We start from the raw sequence: 25,380 nt of genomic DNA, 5'->3' as shown, positions 1-25,380 counted from the left end.
AGAGGTTGAGAGCATAGACTTTATGGTCTACCAGAGCTGAGATTGAGTTCAAGTTTTGTCACTTCACTGCCTATGAAGCCACTTGCAATTATTTAAATTTTGTGGGCCTTTCATCTGTGGTATGGGGAAGTAAAAGCTTATCCCAGTAAGAAACTATGAAAATTAAACAGGATAATGAATGTAAGAGCTTAGCACAGTACTAAATGCAAAAGAGACTCTCAATGAACAGTATTATTTTAGTGCTACTGTCCATGGTGCTGAATAAAATAGCTAGTCCCTATTTGTAATCTCAGAGTAGAAGATACATAAATCATTATATCAAGTATATATAAGCAGTGACATAGTAGAGGTGTGGAGAAGACAGTATCAGAGAAATAGGAGGAGTGATAGTGACTTAGTATATGAGATAGAGGTTGACTCTAAGGAAGGCTGTACAGAGGAGGTTATAGGTCAGCTGAAATCAATGTACAAGGACATTGCCTGGCCAAGCAAAGGCAATGGAGTGAGCACATCCAAGGGTGCCTAGGCCTAATGATGCATGCAATTAGATAAAAAGGAGCATGTTGGTGCATCTACAGACAAGACCAACAAGGCAGCCAGGAGTCAACTTGTGAAAGGTCACATGAAAGACTTTGGCTTTCTAATAAATGGGGGCCCACCCAAAGCTAATTTATAGCCATATTTAATTTATTAGACCTCAGATTCTTACTGAGACTGCTTATTACTCTGTTGCTTCATTGGTCTAAGGATTAGACAAATGGCCTACCAACCAGATCTGGTCTGGGGCTCAATCTAACAATATTCTTATGTTTTTAAAGGGTTGGGTTTTAAATGGTCATTTGAGAGATACAAAGTGGCTATAGATCTTTGATATTGCCCCCTTGACAGAAAGCATAAAATGATAAAATGCTTACTATCTGACATTTTAAGAAAATTTTTGCTGAATACTAGTTCATAATATTGTCATTAAAAGGCTAAGATGTTGACTAAATTTTATAAATATTTGCTTTGTGCCTACAGTGTGTCTGAATATGTCTTCTCCCTTCAGACAGTCCTTTGCTTCTAACCTCCCTTTCACATTGTACAATAGATTCAGGATTCAACAGTTAGATGCATTCTAACTTGTGTTCTCTGTCCACTTTGCCATCTCTCTTAGATCTGACAATAATTAAGTAATGGGGTTTTTATGTGGTTCTACCATTATCTTCTCAAGACTTAGTCAACAATCTCTATGACACCTATTTTCTTTGCCTGAAGGAATTTCCTTCTTTTCTAAGTCACTAGAACTGTTACCTTTGTGCAGGTTTTAAGTTGGTTACAGGTAATTGACCCATAAAAATGAGACATCAAACAAGTAGCTTAAATAAGCAAGGATATACTTTTCTGCCTCACATACTACTACTGCGGTAACTGACCAGAGTGCCTCTACTCCATACAAGTTTTCAGAAATCTAGGTTTCTGAATTGTTGCTCCTCCATTCTTACAGGTTGCCCTTTTCTGAATGGTACAAGATGATTCACCGCCACATTGTGTTCTAAGCACTTGAATCAAACTTGTTGGTAGCATAATACCTACTGTGCAACATTATTGCAAAATTATAGATATGCAATGCCAGTGATCAGTAGTGCTATACCTACCCATTATTATTAATAGGTCACTGCAAAGAGTCTTGTGAAGTACTGGTTATTTATCATGTGCTGAAGAAAAATAAATTCAGTGGAGCTGAATTGTGAAATAAATGTAAATACACTTTTTTTTATCATCTCTATGGTTCTAGGAATGTGACAGCTATTATCATAATGAGTATGCCAGTCTAGTTATACTTGAGAGGAATGTTTTTTGTTTTGTTTTGTTATGAACCACAGATTGTCTTAGGGATTTCAATTCCAGTAAATTCTGAATTCCATGCATAACTCAACAGCAGATTCTTCGAATCCCTGTACTGTTTTTTCAGATTTTTGCCTGTAGCTAAATCCTATTAAATATATTTCCATGTCATGTTGTTCTTAAATAATATGGCAGGACAGGGCCTTGACTTAGAAAGTGACACCCTTCCTCCTAGGAGGCTTCTATCACGATCATCTCATACAGAAATCATATCTTGTATTTTGCCTCTGTGGAAATGGGCAATGTTGTTAAAAATTTATTTCTGCTGCAGGAAAATCTGATTCTTGTTTTATTGCGTCAAGTAGTTGGTAGTGTATAGTGTTGGACAGCTGTCCAGCTGTGAGGTTCCCATAAATTAATTTAACCCTCAGGTGTACCGTGAGGCCAATTAGAAGAGTGCCTCTGGGGGTGGCAATAAGCTAAAAACGCTTCTCATAGGGGAGGTAGGAGTGGTCCTGATAATCTGATGATGCCCAAGATCATGCAAAACACATTTTCTAAGTCACAAGTTTTCATATAAAATATGTTTATGACAGCTTGAATATATATATATATATATATACACATATATATATGAAGGAAAACCATAATACATACTTAGGGAGATACCAGTTTACAAAGTTTCCCAGAGGAATTCAAAGCATTGACAAAAATTGTATTGGATTCTGATAATCAAATATCTTCCTCTTCCTGTCTCCTCATCTTCCTGTTCTAATAATTTTTCTATTGAGAAAGTCTAAATGGCGTAAGTCTTGTGCACTGATTACTTTAAAACTAAAAAAATAAAATAAAATCTTTCAGGCTTATGGCATGCCTCCCATGGTCCTCAGAACTGGTTGAAGAACAATGAGTTCAAGATTCTTCATTTTGATCATTCTAGGTCATGGTGGGAACCAGTGCCATCATAAACACAATCACAAAAACTAAAGCCATTTGTGTAGGTCCCACTGTATGACCTACGCAAAGCACATGTGTATGTAGAATGCACATATGCCAGTGTTTAAGATTGCAATACCATGGACAGTGAAAATTTGAACTCATCAGAGTTCTCAAACACCAAATACGTCCAAATAACTCTCCAAGAATCTTCAGACACAGAATTTGAGAAGGAGTAGATCAAACCAAAGTTCAAAATAGCTTCTCTCAAGGTTAAATGGACTCCTTTTAGGATCTGGAGATTCACCTCTTAAGTTTCACTGCATTTGATGCAGGTTTATTAAGTGGCAATATTACATTGTGTTTCATACTACAGGATTTGGGAAAGACTCAAGTTTGAGGTATTGCTCTATCCTTTGCTTTCAGAATGCTTTAGCCATCACATATCCTGCCAGTTCCCTCCCTCTTACAATTTCCTTAATCTAGTCATAATCCTCCTTTGGAATTTGGCTCTGGGGTGGGCATTTACCCACCTCCCATATTGAAATGCTTGAGTTTAAGTCCTGGCTCTGCTTCTGATCCAGTTTCCTGATGATGCACACCCTGGGAGGCAATAGGCAAGGCTCAAGTAGCTGGGTCTCTGCCACCTACATGGAAGACCTAGATAGAGTTGCAGGCTTGGCTCCAGCCTGACCCAGCCCAGGCTGTTAGGGGCATTTGGTGCTGGAATATAGCTCTCCTCGCTTTCCCTCTCCCTCTACTTAGTCCCCTTTCCCTCCCCCATTCCTCTACTTTTACTCTCTCTCTTCCTCTCTATAGGTATCTCCTGTCTGTATATCTCACTGTCACTCTGTATTTCAAATGAAAATAAATATATCTACAAAAAATTTAGCTCAAACACATTTCAAAATTGTGCCATTCCTCATCTCGCCCCTATAATATGTATCCACAGTACCCAATATTTGATAATGACAATAACAATAGAACAGTAATACCTCTTGCCTATGGGAGCCTTTATTATGCATCAGACATTATGCCAGGTTCTTTACCTGTGTTAACTCCTTTAAGGTCCAAAACACTGCTATAAAGTAGACACCATTATTGTCCTTTTACAGATGAAGAGACCTGAACATTATGTTCAATAGAAGTATAAGCCACACATGTAATCTTAAATTCTCTACTCTCCACATTAAAAAAAAAGCATTTAATTTAAATAATATCTTAATACCATACAGTGATTAGATTGTAGTGTAGTCCTATAAAATCAATACACTTGAGTTTTGTGGAAAAATGTAAATTAAATTTTTTTTAATTTAAAATTAAAACTGAGGGGCCAGCACTGTGGGGTAGTGGGTAAAGCCACTGCCTGCAGTGCTGGCATCCCATATGGGCGCTGGTTCGAGTCCTGGCTGCTCCACTTCCTATTCAGCTCTCTGCTATGGCCTGGGAAAGCAGTAGAAGATGGCCCAAGTCCTTGGGCCCCTGCACCCATGTGGGAGACCCAGAAGTTGTTCCTGACTCCTGGCTTCAGATTCACGCAGCTCTGGCCATTGCAGCCATCTGGGGAGTGAACCGCGGGTGGAAGATCTCTCTCTCTCTGTCTCTACCTCTCTCTGTAACTCTGTCTTTCAAATAAATAAATAAATAAATCTTTAAAAAATGAAAACTGAAACAAAAAAAAAAAATCAGTCGCACTAGCCATACTTGAAGTGTTCACTCCTCTTATGTAGTTGGTGGTTACCAAGCTGGATAGAACAAACCTGAGGCTAAGCAACCTGCCATGCTTATTCTTATATTCACTCAGTAAATATTTATGAAGTATTTATTGCAGAGCAGGTGCTCATGTCTGGAGACAGAATAGTAAGCAAAGCAGATACAGTCACTGTTCTGATGAAGCTTTCATTATGATAGGAATGAGAGAGATAATAAATAATTAACTTTAAAAATACATGGCAGTTGTTATGAAAAAGAAAGCACAAGGAGGGCTGATAATAGACAGGGCTGCTGTGTGCAGTAACTCATTGTGCACACTGCCCAACTCCAAGGGACGCAATTCACACCAACTGTTAGACCAGTGCAACTCCTTAGAGTTGGGCAAGGCAGGAGTCCTGGGGATGTGAGCTACAGTGTTTCATGGTATAATTAGGGAAGGTCTTCTACAAATGAAAGATCATTCTAGCAAGAATTTGAAGGAAGTTAGGGAGCAGACCAGAGAATATCTAGAAAAACTCTTTTAGTTTCATTGTACTTTATTTGAGAGATAGGAAGGCAAAGAATGCCCAGATTCAATGACTTGCTCTCCAAATGCCCACAACAACTGGGACTGAGACTGCCAAAGCCAGAGGCCAGGAATTCAATCTGAGTCTCCCGTATTGATAGCAGGAACCTGATTACATGAGCCATTACCACTGCCTCTCAGGGTGTGCATTAGCAGAAATTAGAATTCAGAGTGGCTTAACTTCTAGGCTAAATGCCTACCCCCTGGAAGAAATCTTTTTTGATGAGAGAGAGTAACCAGTGTGAAAAGCCTAAGCTCAAGTGCCTCGTCTGCTTTAGGAGCAGGAAGCAAGCAAGCAATAGAAAGAGCATATTGAACAGGCAGCATGGTCAGAGAGAAAGTCAGAGAAGTTGTCAGATGCTAGATCAGGGACAGGGCTTTCTGGCCAGGGAAGTACATTGGTTTTAACTCTGGGTAAGAAGAAACACAATGACATATTCATCTCTCTCCCTTCCTTCCCCTTTGCTTCCCTCCCTCTTCTTCCCACTCTCCCTCTCCAGCTCTCAACTTTTTTATAACAATCTAGCTGCTTTGTTAAGATACACTGAAGGAGAATGATAAGATGAAGAGAACACTATGTATTTTTTAACTTTTATTTAGTAAATATAAATTTCCAAAGTACAGTTTATGGATTACAATGGCTTCCCCCCCACACACACATAACTTCCCTCCCACCCACCACCCTCCCATCTCCCGCTCCCTCTCCCATTCCATTCACATCAAGACTCATTTTCAATTATCTTTATATACAGAAGATCAATTTACTATATACTAAGTAAAGATTTCATCAGTTTGCACCCACACAGAACATAAAGTATAAAATACTGTTTGAGTACTAGTTATAGCATTAATTCACATTGAACAACACATTAAGGACAGATATCCTACATGAGGAGTAAGTGCATAGTGACTCCTGTTGCTGACTTGACAATTTGACACTCTTGTTTATGGCGTCAGTAATCTCCATAGGCTCTAGTCATGAGTTGCCAAGGCTATGGAAGCCTTTTGAGTTTGCGGACATCGATCTTATTTAGACAAAGTCATAGTCAAAGTAGAAGTTCTCTCCTCCCTTCAGAGAAAGGTACCTCCTTCATTGATGGCCCATTCTTTCTGCTGGGATCTCACTCACAGAGATCTTTCATTTAGTTTTTTTTTTTTTTTTTTCCATCAGAGTGTCTTGGCTTTCCATGCCTGAAATACTCTCATGGGCTTTTCAGCCAGATCTGAATGCCTTAAGGGCTGATTCTGAGGCCAAAGTGCTGTTTAGGATATCTGCCATTCTATGAGTCTGCTGAGAGAACACTATGTATTAATAGGCTATTGCTGGGGCCAGTACTGTGGTGCAGTGGGTTAACACCCTGGCCTGAAGCGCCGGCATCCCATATGGGCACCAGTTCTAGTCCCAGCTGCTCCTCTTCTGATCCAGCTCTCTGCTATGGCCTGGGAAAGCAGTAGAGGATGGCCCAAGTCCTTGGGCCCCTGTACCCACATGGGAGACCCAGAAGAAGCTCCTGGCTCTTGGCTTCAGATTGGTGCAGCTCTGGCCGTTGAGGCCATCAGGGGAGTGAACCAGCAGATGGAAGACCTCTCTCTCTCTGTCTCTACCTCTCTCTCTGTAACTCTTTCAAATAAGTAAAATAAATATTTTTTTTAAAATAGGCTATTGCAGTCATCAAGGTGAAAGTTGATGGTAGCTTGGAATAGAAGGGGGAGAGAGAGAGAAAAGGGGGGAGGGAAGGAAAGAGAATGCTGAGTTAGAAGTCAAATGATAAAAGAAAAAGAAGTGGAGCTTTAAGGGACAGAATTGGGATTGCAACCCACAGAGTCATACTCCATGCTGCTCTGCATGTTTTTTTCCCCCACCATAATCTAAGACAAGGAAGATACCACAATCTATATTGTTTGTAGCTGTATCTACTGCTCCATGTAGTGATGAGCACTAAATACATATCTGATGAGTCAGTGGGTACTGATTTTATGGATCATGCAATGAAGTCCTAGGGAAGTTGATGATGAGTTGGTGACAAAAGATTAGAACTCAGATATGTAAGTTACTCAAACATTTTCTTATTACTGACACACCTGCAGGTCTCTCCTAGCTTTTCTTGTCCAGGAAACAAGCATCCAAGTCAACCAAGGCTTGGATTCCTATTTCTTAGGAATCCCAGTGGCCACTTCCCACTGTTTTCCCCACAGATAATAGCCCCAACTTGTTTTCATCCCAATTAATTGAGGGAAGAACACTGATGAAGTATAGTATGTGTGCCTGCTTTTATATTGTATTTTAATATCTTCTCTGTTCATTATGGTCACCTTCCTTCTTTCTATCCCTGAGCATACATTTAAAACACAAAGAAATATCATTTATCTTCTGATTTCCTTGCATGGTTTTCTACAGCTGAATATGCTCCTCATGAAATTGATTTAAGATACCTACCAGAGTTTAAATTGATTGCAAACTACCTTGTATTGCTTTGTATTTCCTCTAGCAACTTTCTCAACTTAGACAAGTTAAATGGGCAGCATTCCTCTAGCTGTCTGTGTTGAAGGCCAGCTCGTCTAGATTTTCCTAAGGATACAAGATCAATAACTTCTATTTTTATTTCATAGAAGGGAATTTCTGCATTAAAAAATAACCCACATTCATTAAAGCAAATTTGAAAAACACACATACACATAGAAAGGAGAAAAAGAAAACACAGAAGGAAAAAAAATTAATTCTACCACCAGAAGTTAATGTCTTTAAAATATTTTGGCATTATTTCTTTTCTGTCTCTGCTTGTGAGTGTGGTTGTGTATTTATGTGTTGTGTGTTTGAGTATGCATATACATTTTTATTGTAAGTCATGATTTTTCATTAAAAAATCCACATTTTATTTTACTAGGTCATATTTTCAAATACTGATTCCAAAGTGACATATTATTCTATAATGAAAATGTCACTATGTCCCCTACAAAGAGCATTTAAGTTGTTTCCAGTTTTCCTGTCATAAATAATGCTGCATTGAACATTTTTGTTCATATGTAGATTAAGTATTTAGAGATTTCTTTAGTCGACTGTGCCCAAAAGTAAAATAATTCAGTCAATCAAACATACAAATGCATGCTGATACACATCACTCAATGTATTTTTTAAAAATATTGTAGCTTTTAAAACTTCTGCCTATAATAGATGCAAAAACCTATTTCTCTCCCTAATAACACTGAGTAGTTATCCCTTTTTATTGCAACTATGCTAATTTAATATATTTAAATAGCTTTCAGATTTTGTTAATTTTCATGTATTTGATTGCTTCTAAACTTGACTATTTCCATGTGCTTATTTATTCATTGTATTAATTTTTTATTCAAATCCTTTCCTAATTTATCAGAATATAAGTCTTTTCTAATCAATTTGCTTAATTTTTTGTAGAATAAACATATTTCATTTGTCAAATATTTCATACAAATATAATTTTCCAGAATATTTTCTGTGTTTTTATATTGATTATGGCTCGGATTTAAGTTTTTAAATTTAAGAATTTTTATTTATTTGGGAGGCAGAGAGACAGACCAACAGACAGGTAGAGTCTGCATTGGTTAGAACTGGGCCATGCCAATACTAGGAGCCAAGAACTCAATTCAAGCTTCCCATGTGGGTGGCAAGGACCATCTTGATCCACCTACATGAACCATCACTTCTTGCTTCATTGGGTTTCTATTGGCAGGAAACTGAAATCAGGAGTGAAGTTGAGACTTGAACTCAAGCACATTAATATCAAATGCTGGTGTCTTAACTAGCATCCTAACCATTTGGCCAAATGCCTGTCCTATATGGAATAGATTTTATTATAAATTTGAGAATATTTTCTAAAATAATGAAAAATACTTAGACAAAATTTTTAGGACATAAAAATAAGTAAAATAAAATTCTCTCACTCTCATTATTTTGTGATAGCCATTCATAAAATTTAATGTATTTTCTTTTGTATACTGACATAGTTTTTACAAAGTAGGCTCATATTGAACCTGCTACCATCCTGTTTTTGCCCACTTAAAATATTAAGAAGATATTTTATGGCAATAGATATTCTTCATTATAATTTTAATGGCTTCATAATATGGATAGATTGAAATTGATTTATTGAAGCCATTGTTGAATCTCTTTACTTGTAATATTTACTTTTCTAAAGTTACATGTATATTTTTATGGATGAATATTTGGACACATCCATCCATAGTTATTTTCTCGGAGCAACTTTTTCCTGAAAGTGGATCATAGCTTTAACTACACTTTAAGGTTTTTGTTATGTATTATCAAATTGCCCCTCTGATCTATGTCTTAAGTTTATGGCCTGGGGTCTATTTTGACTTAAAGTTATGAATTTTTTCATAGTATCTTAAATCACTTAAAATGAGCATTTCACCTAGCTCGGTTTGTGTTGGAAAAGAATGATAAATATACAGTGTGCCAAGGATCCACATTTACAGAGTAGATCACCCACAATTTACAAGTCTGGGTTATTTGAAAACATTTGTATGGCTGAATTCCTAGATATACTTGAACAAATAGAGTTCAATTCACAATAGCTAGGATATGGATTCAACTTAGATTTCCATCAATTGATGATTAGGTAATGAAAATGTGATATATGTACATAATGAAATATTACTCAACCATAAAAAAGATGAGATCTGACTTTGCACAAAGTGGTTACAATTGGAGGTCATTAAGCTAAGTGAAATAAGCCAGACCCAGAAAGAAAAATATCACGTTATTTTCTGATTTATGGAAATTAACATAGAGAGTAAAATTATGTGGAAGTAATATCATTTGGCATATATAAAAACATTACTTCATGAACCATATCATGTAAGTGGCAATATATCCTCATGTTAAAAAAAAAAAGGAATGGAGGCCGGCGCCGCAGCTCAATAGGCTAATCCTCTGCTTTGTGGCGCCGGCACACCGGGTTCTAGTCCAGGTCAGGGCTCTGGACTCTGTCCCGGTTGCCCCTCTTCCAGCTCTCTGCTGTGGCCCGGGAGTGCAGTGGAGGATGGCCCTAGTGCTTGGGCCTTGCACCCACATGGGAGACCAGGAGAAGCACCTGGCTCCTGGCTTCGGATCAGCGCGGTGCACCGGCCGCAGCATGGCGGCCATTGGAGGGTGAACCAATGGCAAAAGGAAGACCTTTCTCTCTGTCTCTGTCTCTCACTGTCCACTCTGCCTGTCAAAAAAAAAAAAAAAAAAAAAAAAAAAAGAAGGAGGAATAGTGAGGACTCTTGGAGTACTAATTGTTTAGTTCTTTTTTTTTTTTTTTTTTTTTTTGACAGGCAGAGTGGATAGTGAGAGAGAGAGACAGAGAGAAAGGTCTTCCTTTGCCGTTGGTTCACCCTCCAATGGCCACCGCGGCTGGCGCGCTGCGACCGGCGCACTGCGCTGATCCGATGGCAGGAGCCAGGTGCTTCTCCTGGTCTCCCATGGGGTGCAGGGCCCAAGGACTTGGGCCATACTCCACTGCACTCCCTGGCCACAGCAGAGAGCTGGCCTGGAAGAGGGGCAACCGAGACAGAATCCGGCGCCCCGACCGGGACTAGAACCCGGCGTGCCGGCGCCGCAAGGTGGAGGATTAGCCTAGTGAGCCACGGCACCGGCCAATTGTTTAGTTCTTAATTTGCGTGTTGGGTATGAATGTACTCAGAGGAGAAAAATTTATTATCTGTATACTTAAGTGCATTTCTAAGTATATATAGTGTCTCAATAACATGGTTTTTAGGTCAGTTATTTTCTTTGTCTACATCAACTTGTTTTTGATTACCCCAAAGCAGTATTTTCCAGATCAACTGTATGTGGAGGCAGTGGCTCAGAGGACCAATAATAAAGATACTACATTGCATATAGCAAATAGCAAACCTTTGTCAAGAGCCATTCTTTCATTTAATCCCAGAATGTCCTCATTTTACAGAAGAGGAAACCAAGTTTCAGAATGGTTGAAGGGCTTGTTCTAGGACACACAGCAGTAAAATCAAAACTGAATTTCACCCCAAAGAATGACAATTATTGCTACTCCATGCTGCCTTCTTGTGGACTCCAAGACTTCTGCATGAATTTTGCTTTGACACACTCTCCTATCCTATCAACTTTCATTAGCTTTGACATTTACATTATCAACTGATGTTTGAGAATTAAACACAAGTCCTAATTGCAGGCTCTAGGCTCTCTCAGTTCCTGTTTATGTTAATTAGGCCATTCTTTAATTGTGCAGGACACCTCAACAAAAATGAGTTTAATATTAGTAAGGATCAATCACATGTATACTGCAAAATAATAAAACTTAATCCAATAGTGGTTGTTGATATAGCCTGAGATATATCTTAATATGTCTATGATTCAATGTTGAGTTGCAGGTTATAGTGTTTCAAAAACTATAAGGTAAAAAAATATTGGGAGGGTAAGATGGCTCATTTTCCATTACCCAACCATTACTCTAGAAAATGTAATATATGTAATTAACAAAGAAAAGTATTGTATAGTGTAGTGAGACTCAAAAACAATGTAGAACACATTTGGGTACTCACGTTTAGTAGAAAAAGCTGATGTTCTGAGGTCAGAAGTCCTTTGTATTCCATCTTGACTTCTTATTATGTATAACTTTAGACAAGCCTCTTCTCTTTGAGTTTCCATTTACCCATGCTTACCGCACAATAATATTTCTTTCAAATGCTTAGGAGGGTTAAATTCAGTATCAAACATGGTAGTCCAAATTGCCAAGAGATGTTCAAACATTGCAGAGGAGGAGCAGAAAGAATTAGCAATGTCAATAAAATAGTCAAGAATGAATACCAAATGATTTTTCTCCCAGCCTTACATTTCCCATAGATGATTTGTACACATAACACGTCCTTTGATGCCTTGGGGCAATCACCTGGGCTGTTCTCTCCATCCTGACTGTGCTATTGCCTTACCCATCTGGCCCTATGAGCCTCTTTCTCATCTAGGAGCCTAGTTAAGATTCAGCTTGGATGTTACTCCCTTGATTAGCCATCTCTATTTTTCTGCCCAGGTCTGCTGCATGATATTAAATGTTCCCTCCAATGCATTTCTCTAATACTTCAAACATTAGTCTGAAGAGTAGTTGTCTCATTGTGTATATATTTGTGTACCAAATGAGTGAATGGGATAATGGTTTCTAGACAGAGCTTTTTAAACTAACAGATGTATTTCTCTCTACTCAAAATATGAGAGGAAAGGACGAGAGCTTAAAGTATAACTCTAAGCAGCCAGAAATCTCTGATTTCCTTCAAGAATTTAGCTTTTGTGCTGTGTTACTTGAGAGACAAAATATTCTCCAAACTTCGGTGTATTTTGTTTTTGCCATCACTCTCAATACCCACCATTCCTTGCATTACTGAGACCAAAACTCACCAAAGCCTTTTCTTTCACTCTTCTCCTCCACCAGAAGCCCATTATGCTGCCCCCTATTGAGTTCTGAGCCAAGCACAAAAGAAATCCAAAGACCTGTTGGATGGAATTTTTATCCTACAAAGTGGAATTATTCTAGGCAATGGTTCACTATATCTGCTAATAAGGTGGGTAGGAGAGGGTCCAGAATATTCATACAGAATTGGAATCATCTCCATTTTATACTTAAGGAAACTAAGGGTGGCGAGGTTCAGCACCATGTCCAAGATTGAACAGGGAATATCAGCATATGATGGCAGCTCCACTTGGCATCAGAGTGAGTATCCTCCCCATGACATCACACTCACCTCTGTAGTAGCCTGCTCTCTGGCCTCTACTGACCCCTAAGGGCTCAATCTGCTCTAACAGGATCATTTTATGGTTCATTCTCCAGAAGACCCCAATGGCCATAGCTGAAACTAGGAGCTAGGATCTTTTTCCAGGTCTCTCACACAGATGCAGAGGCCCAAGGACTTGGGTCATCTGCTTTTCCAGGCCATAGCAGAGAGCTGGATTGGAAGTGGAACACTCAAGATTCGAACTGGTGCCCGTATGGGATGCCGACACTGCAGGCTGGGGCTTTAACCCACTGTGCCACAGTGCCAGCCCTGAGGTGAATTCTTTTACCAGCACCCAATTGTTTACCCAGGGAAGTCTCATCATGAGAAACAGTTGGTTTCAAGATTTCTTATCTATACAAAATTCACCATTTTTTTCTTGCTATTTCTTGAGTTAAATCATTTGTATTTTCGTTGTTGAATATTTCACAGCATTGCAGGTTGATTTTCCCAGGAAGACAACAATGACTGGAGACACATTTACATGTAGAAAGTTTACTAGAGAGTAAAGGAATTGGGATTGATGAGAGGAGGGAGCTAAATAGTGACTCAGTCACAACAGAGGCCTCAGCCAATCTCATGGGAAACTGAAACTCAGCTGGCACCACAGAGCTGTACCAAATTGAAGCCAAGAGACCAAGATGTTCTTCCCAACCCTCTTACTGCCAGTCATTGGATGCTGAGTGTCCCTGGAAAGGGCTGTTCTCCTGGGGGAGGAGGTGCTGTTTAGCCAGTGGCAAAAGGGGAAGTAGGTACTCAGCAGTAGACTGTCAGAGGTCTGCACTGCCAGACTCCGGGGAATGAGCGAGCTGGTCCCAATCCAGGGTGTATAACACCTCATGTCTTTTGACTCCAGTGAGCAATTACCAAAGTTGGTCTCTCCCTCTTGACTGCACAACTCCTTTTACCATCTGCACCTGTATGAATGGTGTGCAAAAAGGGGCACAACAGAGGGCCCAAAGCCCATGGTACCTCTTGTGAATCCAGCAAGCTGCTAGACACTGAGCATTCTGTGCCTGGGGTCCCTGACAGCCTGGATATTCAGATACATTTAAGTGGAAAAGCCTCTGACCGGGGAGTGGGACACCTGGTTTTACTTCTCTGTGTGCATTTGTTCACTTTTTATTTGTTCTGAGTCACTTCACTGGGGCTGATATGTGAGTGCCCTTAGCACTATTCTCAGCACATAATCAACTCTTAATGATTGCAAACTCCATCGTCTTTGGTCTTCATTTATAAGGCATTGAGTTAGAGGTTACCTAAGATCTCTCCGAGTTCTTATGTCCATAATGGAATACTATAATGGATTCTCAGATTTCATTTTGTTTTCCAAATGCATTTTTATTGGCCAAATTCATCTTAATGTAGCTTTGGTCTTCATTTGATTCCCATAATCATGAAATTCCATTGCTGAAACAAGAAACAAACCTCAGAAATATTCCAACTGCCTTGTTTTTACTCATGAGTAAATGAGCACATGGGTAAGGATGGGGGAGGAAATTGACTTGTTCAAGGTCACACAGCAAGTAATGACAGAGTAGAGATCATCATCCATGTTTCCATGCAAAGGCTTATCATCCACATCTACCCCCATCTCCAGCCGCCGTGAGTGCATTACAGCCTGCAAGGCAGCATCATTTGCTTTCCTTGTGTTAACATTATTCTAGCATGTAATATCTGTGTTTAAGGCAATGACCTGCGAAACACTTTTACTTCCAGTGCTGCACTTATTTTTCAGGGTTTATTAATTTTTATTTATGTATTTGATCTTGCAAATGAAATAATAAACTAATTAGTGGGACAATTTACTGGTGTGCTCCACCAAGGGTGTTTTACAGCCTCCGTGAAAGCTTGTGTAAACTGCAGTGTCAGCGGATCCAGTTTCTGCCCTGCTGCCCTTCGTTTCAGCCAGACGGCACACGTGGTAGGCAGCCCTGAGCTGGAGACTTGTACCTACAGGGGACAAGTGGAGACCTCAGATCTGGGGGCCAAAGAACTCTCACCCAGAAGCTTCCCAAGAATTCATTTAGCAGCCAGCTTTTTTCTGTGGCTTAAAGAGGGTATTGGGGCTCTCAGAGAACAGAAGTGAGTTATCTTGAATGAGAATTTCTATAGAATGGGAGAAGCTGCACGTATGGGCATTTCGGAAATCATAGCAGAGGAGGTCCATGGTCCACCAAGACTAAAATCAAAGCAAGCAGCAATACAAGGAGACTAATATAAAGACAGCAGACCCTGGAATGTGCAAGATGTGTGAGCCAGGGCGGGTGACGTGATTGAAGACCCAGAGGGCTGTTGGAACAGATAGGGCATATGTACCAAAGTCCTGTTGTTCAGTTTAGTTTAGATTTGTTTAGCTTACTTTTGTTTTGTTCTTGCGTTATCTTTGCAGTACAACTCCTGGACTTCTCTCCAGGGTGATCCCCATTTGTGTTTTCACAATGGTCAGTATGGATCCCATCTCTATCATTGTTCACTTGTCTGCCCTCGTTTTACTTGTGAGCAGCAGTGGATCACCAGCATCTAGACCAGTGTCTGAAATCTGAGAGGAGCTCAATAAACATTTGTTTCATGAAAGAATGGATAGCTAAATAAATAATAAGTGAAGCAGTCTCTCAAAGCTACCTGGAGTCTAAGACCTATGAACTATATTCTGTTAATCTGCTATCTTTGATATAATAAGCAACACCCAACCAGAGATAACCTTTTCCAGTTATTTATATTTATTATAGAATTATTCAACATAGCAAATATGTATCCAACATAAAAGTATTTGGCCTCTCTTGACTTCCATCTTATTAATGCATATCACACACATGGAGGTGTTCATTTGGGAGGAAGGGAAAAGTTTGCAGCATCTTACCTACAGAGGAAGCACACTGACTACCTTGTAGCTGTGGATGCTTCACTGTCCAGGCTGTTGCTGAACTGTCCCTGTGGGTTAGAGCCAGCGTGTGGGTTCTTAAGAGAGGAAATTGCAAACTTTGAGACTGGCTGGAGCATCAGTAGAGAGGAAGGCCAGCAAGACCTCTGCTGTGTAAGCTGTGAAAACATGGGATCCTCACACTTTGCAGTAGGAAGCTCCAGTCCTGTGATGGACTCTTGGAGGAATGTCACTACCCACACCTTCACTTTGAGTGAGTGTATGCAAATTAGCAAGCTCTGGATATAAGTAGTGTGCATTCCAGCTCTGCCACTCCCATCCAATAGGCTGTAGTGTTCGGGATATGCAGATGAGGCAGCCTTCAGGTGCCAATGCTGCTTACATGTGGCGGCTCTCGTTGGAACACAGACAGTCCTCATATGGTAATGATGATAGAGTGTAGGGACCAGAATTAGAGTGTGTATGTACTCTCAGTGTGCCTCAGATAGCAACAGACAGGAACAGGTCCCAGGAATGCTGGGGTTCTAGACCCAGGCAGGGCCAGAGTGTGGACATGTGCTGGAGATCCTTGGCAAATGCCCAGAATTCTTTGTATAGCAAATGTAATAATAATAAGACCTGCATTTATGACATGCTTTCTGTATACCAAATGTACCAAGATCCTTCCATGAAGTCCTGAGTGACCCACCAAGCTTGTGATTAGGCATTCTCTCATTTTGAAGTGGAGAAACAGAAGTGCAGAGAGGGGAAGTAACTCATCCAGAGTCCTGCAAAGCCCGCTGTATTAATATGAGAACATACTAAATTCTCACCCAAACTCGTGGCCATAGTGCCCGGAGATATGAAAACTGGGATAAAATGAACTTTAAAAAGCAACTAAAGCTAAGACCTGAAACCATCAAATTACTAGAGGAAAACATAGGGGAAACTCTGTAGGACATTGACCGAGGCAAAGACTTTTTGGATAAGATCCCAGGAGCACCAGCAATAAAAGCAAAAATGGACGTTAAGATGAGGAGCACAGCAAAGGAAATAATTAACAAAGTGATGAGGCAACTGACAGAATTGTAGAAAATACTTGCAAGCTATGCATCTAATAAAGGATTAATAGCCAGAATATATTAGGAGTTCAAGAAACTCAAAACAAAATCATCCAGTTAAGTACTGGATGGAAAAAGATACAAATAGGCATTTTTCAAAGGATGAAATACAAATGGCCAACAGACACATTGCTCAGGATCACTAGCCATCACAGAAATGCAAACAAAAACCATAATGAGACTTCACCACACTCCAATTAGAATGACTATCATCCAGAAATCAAAAAATAACAAATACTGTTGAGGATATGTGGAAAAAAAGTATCCTAATCCACTGGTAGTGGGAATGTACACTGGTATGACCATTAGGTAAGACAGTGTGGTGGGGCTGACGCTGTGGCACAGCAGGTTAAAGCCCCGGCCTGAAGCGCTGGCATCCCATATGGGTGCTGGTTCTAGTCCCAGCTGCTCTTCTTCCCATCCAGCTCTCTGCTATGGCCTAGGAAAGCAGTAGAGGATGGCCCAAGTCCTTGGGCCCCTGCACCCACGTGGGAGACCCGGAAGAGGCTCCTGGCTCCTGGCTTCGGATCGGTGCAGCTCTGGCCATTGCGGCCATCTGGGGAGTGAACCAGCGGATAGAAGACTTCTCTCTCTGTCTCTGCCTCTCTGTAACTCTGTCTTGCAAATAAATTTTTTTTAAAAAAAGTGTGGAGATTCTTCAGAAAAGTAAAAATAAATTTACCATATGACCCAGTTATCCAATTCCTGGAAATATAGTCAAAGGAAATGAAATCAGCATGAAAGAGTTACCTACAGTCTCATGTTCACAGCAATTCAATTCACAACAGCTAAAATCAACCAAATGCTCATCAACTGACAGCTGGGTTAAAAAAAAATGTGCTGTTTATACAAAATGGATTATTACTCAGCCATAAAAACTAATGAAATCCTGACGTCTGCAACAAATGCATGCAACTGGAGAGCAATATGTTAAATGAAATAAGCCAAACCCAACAAGACAAATGTCACATGTCTTCTCTTATATATAGTAGTTAATATGGAAAGTATAAAAATTGTGTGGATGTTATATCATTTGGTATATAGTTATAAATAGTGCTTCCTTGAATCATATAAATAACAAAGTACTCTTATTATACAGCTTAAAAAAATGGAGAGGGGGTGGGGAATAATGAGGACTCTTGGGAAACTAGTAATGCTTTGTTCTTGATTTGAGTGTTGGCTATGAGTGCGACAAGATGACAAAAAACATTTATCTGTCCACTTATGTACATCTCTTGGTTTATATACTGTATGTCAATAAAATGTTTCTTTTAACAAAGCAACAGACCATGAAGTTTTACTCTGAATTGGGAAGACGGGAAAGGTAGTGCTTTTTAAATTTTAGTGTGTGACACTTAGATGGCTTATAAAACATCTGTGTTTGGGGATCGTGGACCAGTTCCAAGGTCTCCAGAAGCAGCAGCCCTCTTCTAGGCTTCCCAGTGCTCTCAGATAACAAACTGCACTCTCATTTGGTTCAGGACCTGCATTGTGAGTGAGTCCTCAGCCAAGTCCCAGGCAAAATGAATGTATCCTATGACTGCTCCTATTTTTTTTTAATCCTAGCACAAGAGATCTGACTCTTTATTTTTATTTATTTTAAGGCAAAGAGGAGAGGGGGTAGATAATTGATTTTCCATCTACTGATTCATTTTCTGTATGCATACAAGAGCCATGACTGGGCCAGGTCAAACTTGGGAGCCAGGGTTGCAATCTGGATGTCCCATATGGGTGGCAGGGACCCAACTGCTTGAACCTGGTACCTCTCAGATTATGCATCAGCAGAAAACTGAAATCAGGAACAGAGTCAGAACTCAAACCTAGGACTTCCCATCTGATATGTAAGCATCCCAAGCAGAATCTTAATGACTAGGTCAAATGCCCATCCCCAGAACTTTCCTTGGTGACTGGAATAATGACAGGACATTCAGCATGCTATAAGGAAATGCTTCAGGCTGAGTGGCTTAAAAAAGGAATATTGATTCCTCAGATTTAGGAGGATGGAAACCTAAGACTAATGTGGCAGCATTTCTGGTTTCTGGTGGGGGCCTCCTCCAGGTTGCAAACAGCTGACTTCCCTTTGTACCTTACTTGGTGGAGAGAGCAGGAGAGGAGCCATTGGATGACACAGCTGGAAAAGCCACCAAATGTGACTCTGGCATCCCATATGAGCACTGGTTCAAGTCCCAGCTTTTTCACTTCTGATCCAGCTCCCTGCTTTGCACCTGAGAAAGCAATAGAAGATGGCCCATGTACTTGGGCCCCTGCACTCACATGGGAGACCTGGAAGAAGCTTCTGGCTCCTGGCTTCAGCCTGGCCCAGCCCTGACCATTGGGACTATTTGGAGAGTGAATCAGCAGATGGAAGATTCTCTCTCTCTCTCTCTCTCTCTCTCTCTCTCTGTGTGTGTGTGTGTGTGTGTGCCTGTCTGGCTCTGTCTCTGTCTCTCCTCCATTTCCTCTGTCTCTGTTACTCTGCTTTACAAATATATTAATAAATAATTTTTAAAAGAGAGAGAGAGAGAGTTAGACAGCGAGAGTTCCCGGGGTTTGCTTTTTGAAGGCATTAATCTCATTTGTGAGGGTTCCATCTCCATGAGCTGATTACCTCCTAGAAGCTTCCCCTCTTGAAATTACCATGTTTGGGGTTGAGATTTCAATACATGACTTCAGAGGTGGCCACAGTCTTCAGTTTACTGTGAATGACTCCTCTGTCATTACAACCTGGAGAGAACAGGCTGCCTTTCACTCCCTCAGGATTGGAGATTCTTCACCAAACAGTGTAAACTCTTGCTAGAGTCCTAACATGAGCATTTTCTATTTTCCTCTCAAATCTAAATTTCTAGAATATGTTTAAAAACACTTACTTTCTGTCCCATTGGATATTTAGTCTATGGCAGGCAGGAACATGTGCTGGATTCCCCTTCCCTGCCTCATGTCTCTCCATGGCGCTTACCACTGTCAGGCACACTGTAACTTTAATAACACTTTTGTTTGATGTGGAGTGTAAGCTCCCCAAAGGCAGGAATATCTGATGAGTTTGTCATTAAGTCTACAAAGACCAAATTGGTATTTGGCACAGTTAGGTTCTCAACAAATATGTATAAATGAATAGAGATGGGTAACTGGATGAGCTGGCTGGCTGGCTGAATAGACAGGTGAATGAATAATGGTAGATGATTGCTATAATATTTTTTACCAGCTGTGAACATTTACAATAAAATTATAGTATGGAAGGTAGTATGGGCATTTGCACAGCTACAGAAAAGTAGACCATGGGAACAAAATATAGAGCTCCAAATAGACTTTGCAGGTTGAAACTTTATCCATGATAAATGCATTATTACAAATCAATGTAGAAACAATGGACTACAAAATAAATAGTACTGGGACAATACATATCTATACAGAAAAACTATAGAATACTGCCCTTGTTTCATACAATGTCAATTCCAGGTGGATTAATTGTGAAAGGGCACAACTTGTAAAACTGCAGAAAGAACTGTTGGTCCGTATAAGGGTCTTTTTGACCCAGGTGTAGTGGCTTAGTGCATAAAACAAAAATGGCACCTACCATAGCAGAAAATACCAAAATATACTTTGTTACTTAAAAATGTTAATGTTTTTATATGAGCATGCCACTCTAATAAAAGTGACTAGGAAAAATATTTGCAACATGTATAACTGTGAAAAGCTTGGTATCTGAAGTATAAAGATTAGTCTAGAGTATAACTATGGTAAACCTCTATGTACCACCACATACTTTGTCAAATATTATTACCTTTTTACCATTTGTCTGTTTCCTCTATTTAGTGTGTCCTTCCAATGACTGTGCTCACAAATGTCACCTTCCTGGTACAGTCTTGTGCTAAATATCACCTCCCTGATGTCATCTTCCCTAATTAGTCTATTTAAGATTGAACTGCAATCCCCAGAATGCTTCATCCCCCTCTTTCCTGCTTCTGGTTTTTCTATGACACCATGTGACAAACTACCATCTTTTTCATTTATTGCACGTGGTCCCCTCTACAACACTATAGAAATAAGTGTGTGAAAAAGGAGCATAAGAAAAAGCCTAAATGGCCAAGAAAAATATGAAAGGATTTGCGATCTCACTAATGATTAGAGAAACGCAAGCTAAACACTTTTTTTAATTTATCAGATTAGAAAAAGTTTTAAGTTTGACAGTACAAAATGTTAGAAATGATAACTAATGCTAGGTTAGTATGAACACTACATTTTGCTGCTATTTGCAACATCTAATAATTTTTGAAGATACATATACTCGTACTGTATGGCCCAAGAAGTTCAATGAGAAATCTCACATATGTGCCCGAGAAGTATGCAATGTCCATTACAGTGTTATCTATATTAGCACAAGTTGGAAACCAACCAATTGTCCATTAATATGGATGATTAAGCTTGACTATTACAGAACAAAATACTATCTAAATGTTAAAATAAAAAAAATAAAACTAAGTTATATCAGGCTAATCTGCCACCTGTGGCGCTGGCACCCCAGTTTCTAGTCCCGGTTGGGGCGCCGGATTTTGTCTCAGTTGCTCCTCTTCCAGTCCAGCTCTCTGCTGTGGCCCGGGAAGGCAGTGGAGGATGGCCCAAGTGCTTGGGCCCTGCACCCGCATGGGAGACCAGGAGGAGCTGCGTGGCTCCTGGCTTCGGATCGGCGCAGCGCACCAGCCATAGCAGCCATTTGGGGGGTGAACCAACAGAAGGAAGACCTTTCTCTCTGTCTCTCTCTCACTATCTAAATCTGCCTGTCAAAAAAAAAAAAAAAATCTAAGTTATATCAAAGTGCCAAAATATTTAGAACATAATATTGAACAAAATAAGGCTTCAGAAGAATTCCATTTAAACAAAGTTTTAAAACATGCAAAACAACGTTATCTACTATTTATGGATGTAAATAAGAGCAAGAAAACATGCATGAAAATTTAGGCAAGTAGTAGTTACTTTTGTGGAACTGACGAGAAATTCAAAGGTGACTTTGCTTATATTTACTGTGTTTTATCTTAAAAAGAAAAGATCTCAAGCAAATATGACAGAATGATAATGTCTGGTGAGGCTGGATGGCAGCACATAGGTTTTTGTTATAATTATGTTTATATTCAACTTCATGCTTGAAATATTTAATAAGAAAATAAATAGGAGGGAACTTAAGTGTGACTAGGAGGGAATAAAATTGAAGCCATAGCCTATCAAATAATATAGTGTGACACAGTAAAATTGGAATCTGACGTGTGTTTTAAGGCACAGCCAAGGTGCAAACCCAGAATCAGTGCCTTCCTTTCCTAACAGGTAGTAGTGAGATTAGGCTTTGGAGCCAGCCTCTTTAAGTTTGAATCTTAGCTTTTGAAGGGTTTAAAATGGTGACTCAGTTCATTCATCTTTAAAATGGCAACATAAAACAAACTATATGATAGAAAACTAATGAGAAAATAATTAAACTCAAAGTGGGTTCTTTGTAAAAATCAAAATCTACAAATTTTCAGCCAAATTGATTAAGGAAAACAGAGTAGAGACTCAGACAACTAAAATCAGAAATTAAGGACAGGGCATTACTTTCTATTTTATAGCACTCAAAAGGATTATCAAGTCAACAAATAGGTCTTCTTAACAACAAACACTATGGGGATGAAATGAAACAGAATTTGTATGGTGCTTAGCATAGTTCATGAAACACAATACAAAAGAAGCTAGTGTATATTTAAGAGCTCCAGGTCTTGATGTAGAAACACATGAGCTTGAAGCCTGTTTGGAATTCCATACTTCCTGTCATTTTATTTGTTTTGCACAATAACACTATCAGGGTCATGTCAATATTATCCCATTTTATATATAAGAAAACTGAGCTTTAGAGACGCCAAACATGTTCACCATTAGCCAATTCTTAAAACCGGGTCTGTCTCCAGGAAAATATAATGATATATTAATGTCCTGGCTATGTTTCACTAGTTTTATGAGTAGATTAAATTGAATTTCTATTAAAAAAAAACTACAATGATCTGTCCTGTAGAAGTTTTTCTTTAGCTGAGAGTCAACCAGCCATCACTGATTAAAACTAATAACAAGCATCCACTTAGTTTTTGTATATGCGACTTCAAACTGCGTTGTTGCAATGGGATGTTGTCACTAGAGAAATACTTCTGCCTTAAGCAGATTCTTGGTTTTGGAATACATTGGAAGATCATTAGGCTGTGATATTCCATTATGTTGAGGGTTTTTTTTTTTTAATTTTTTGTAACTAAGGGTTCTTTTTTCTTGTTTTTACTATCTTCTCTGAAAAGTTTGTTCTCTGCTTTCCATCTTTTATCTTCTGTGAATCCAAATGAAATATTTTTTAAAGATTTATTTATTTATTTGAAAGAGCTACATAGAGAGAGGAGGCAGAGAGAGAGAGAGATCTTCCATCCAATGGTTCACTCCCCAGATGGCTGCAATGGCCAGAGCTGTGCCGATCCGAAGCCAGGAGCCAGGAGCTTCTTCTGGGTCTCTCACATGGGTGCAGGGGCCCAAGGACTTGGGCCATCTTCTACTGCTTTCCCAGGCCATAGCAGAGAGCTGGATCGGAAGAGGAGCAGCCAGGACTCGAACCAGCGCCCATATGGGATGCCGGCACTTCAGACCAGGGTGTTAACCCATTGCACCACAGCACCGGCCCCCAAATGGAATTTAACTTTCCACTCTCACCCATAATTTTGAATGAACATTTTCCTAATGTAATTTTAATCAAATCAATCACATTGATTAGGTCTTTTATTCATTCATTCACTCACTCATTCCTTCCTTTATGCAGCAAACATTGAATGAGTGACAGCTATTTGCCAATCTCTGAACTAGGTTCATTGGAAGCAGAGGATAATATGGCATGATGTCTTAATAAGAGGAATTCATGAGGAGAGGGAGGGAGTGGATCACTCTAGTGTACACTGTTAGCTTCTGAAAGGCAGTGTATTGCTACAGGGGCCTGCAATAAAGAGCAGGGCATGAGGGAAGTGGCACAGAAATTGTGATATAGGAACTGAAACTTCTCTTGATTTTCTGGTTAGAAAAATAGTGCAAGAATAATCACTGTAGAGAATTTGGAAAACAAAGAAGTAAGAGTTAAATAACCTATCATGGGGATACAAAGACAGCCATTGTGATTTTTTTTCATTTATTAAACTTTTATTTAATGAATATAAATTTCCAAAGTACAGCTTATGGGTAACAATGGCTTTCCCCCTCCCATAACTTCCCTCCCACCCACAACCCTCCCCTTTCCCACTCCCTCTCCCCTTCCATTCACATCAAGATTCATTTTCAATTCTCTTTATATACAGAAGATCAGTTTAGTATATATTAGATAAAGATTTCAACAGTTTGCCCCATATAGCAACACAAAGTGAAAAAACTACCGTTGGAGTACTAGTTATAGCATTAAATAAGAGTGTACAGCACATTAAAGACAGAGATCCTACATAATATTTTTTTAAAATTAATTAATTTTCTATGCCATGATTTTTTTTAACACCAATATCTTCCACGTGGATGACCTCAAACTTTATCAATGACTTTGTTGTATTATAAAAATATGTTTCCTATATCTTGAAAAAATTATTATTTATATATGTATAATATTGCTCTCTGCATTCCTCTATGGGCTATTTCTCTCTTACAAATAAAAGTATGATGAATTTCTGTGTATAAATATTGGCCTGTATTCCTTAAGAAGAAATCCAGAAGGTGAGTTACAGATGAAAGGATATGATCACTTTTAAGACTCTTGACAAGTTAGTCCAGTGCCCACTTCACTGAGTGCAAAGCATAAGTTCATACCTTTAAGAGAATCAGAGAATCAGATGAATTACAAATGTGTGTGGGAAATATATACATATGCACACAAGTGTGTGCACACACACGTGTATCAGAAATAGATCTGCACAGACTCACAAACACACACATCCTGACTCCCTCCTAAGAGGTGTTCTGTGGACTTTTCATTTGCCTGATACTTAACAAATGGCAGTAAGTGTTGATTTGGGATGTTGACAGTATTTGTGTTTTTCCCATCTCTGTATTCCCAATGCCTGGTGCATGGTAGGAAGTTAGTACATGTTTCTTGGATGAAAGAAGAAAAAACAAGACCATTACATAATTAATGTTTGCTTTATAAAAATGTGTTTGTTTCCAGCATTCAGCAAGACATGGTGATGAACCCTGGCTCTGTGTCTTCATGACTGAAGAACCCTTTTGCACAACACGAAGGTAAACATTTGAGTCTGGCTGGATTTTGCTGGCGCATGGAAAATTTTTCTCTTTGGGAAAATTGCTCACAAATGTCTCTGGGTTGTCTTGAAGTGACGGCTTTCATGTTTCTCCTTAAAATACCTTCGAGGATTCATGGTGCTTTTGGGAATTAATGCTTAGGGTGGCTTTTCTCTGGTCTACTTGTGTTTGTGGTCAGAGAGAGAATATTGATTCTTTCTTCATTTCTTTCAGTGTCTAGTAAATGTCATTAAGATCCTTAGGTTTTGCTGCCTAGATTTTACCCTCTTCTGATAGATGGCTTCAGACTG

The 25,380-nt window shown here is 39.4% G+C and overlaps 1 protein-coding gene across 1 annotated transcript in view; it reads left to right on the top strand.

Annotated features, from left to right (window-relative positions):
- The window catches only part of DAB1 (DAB adaptor protein 1), an 896,917-nt gene that overhangs the window by 203,174 nt on the left and 668,363 nt on the right, over positions 1–25,380 (top strand). Inside the window, exon 2 of the mRNA XM_062193360.1 lies at positions 24,996–25,069. The gene's annotated coding sequence lies outside the window, so the exon portion shown is untranslated. The remainder of the gene's footprint in view (positions 1–24,995; positions 25,070–25,380) is intronic.

Source organism: Lepus europaeus, chromosome 5 (genome assembly GCF_033115175.1).
Source record: "Lepus europaeus isolate LE1 chromosome 5, mLepTim1.pri, whole genome shotgun sequence".
Lineage (NCBI taxonomy): Eukaryota > Metazoa > Chordata > Mammalia > Lagomorpha > Leporidae > Lepus > Lepus europaeus.
Note: the sequence above shows the minus strand (reverse complement) of the source record. Positions and strands in the feature narration are given on the sequence as shown.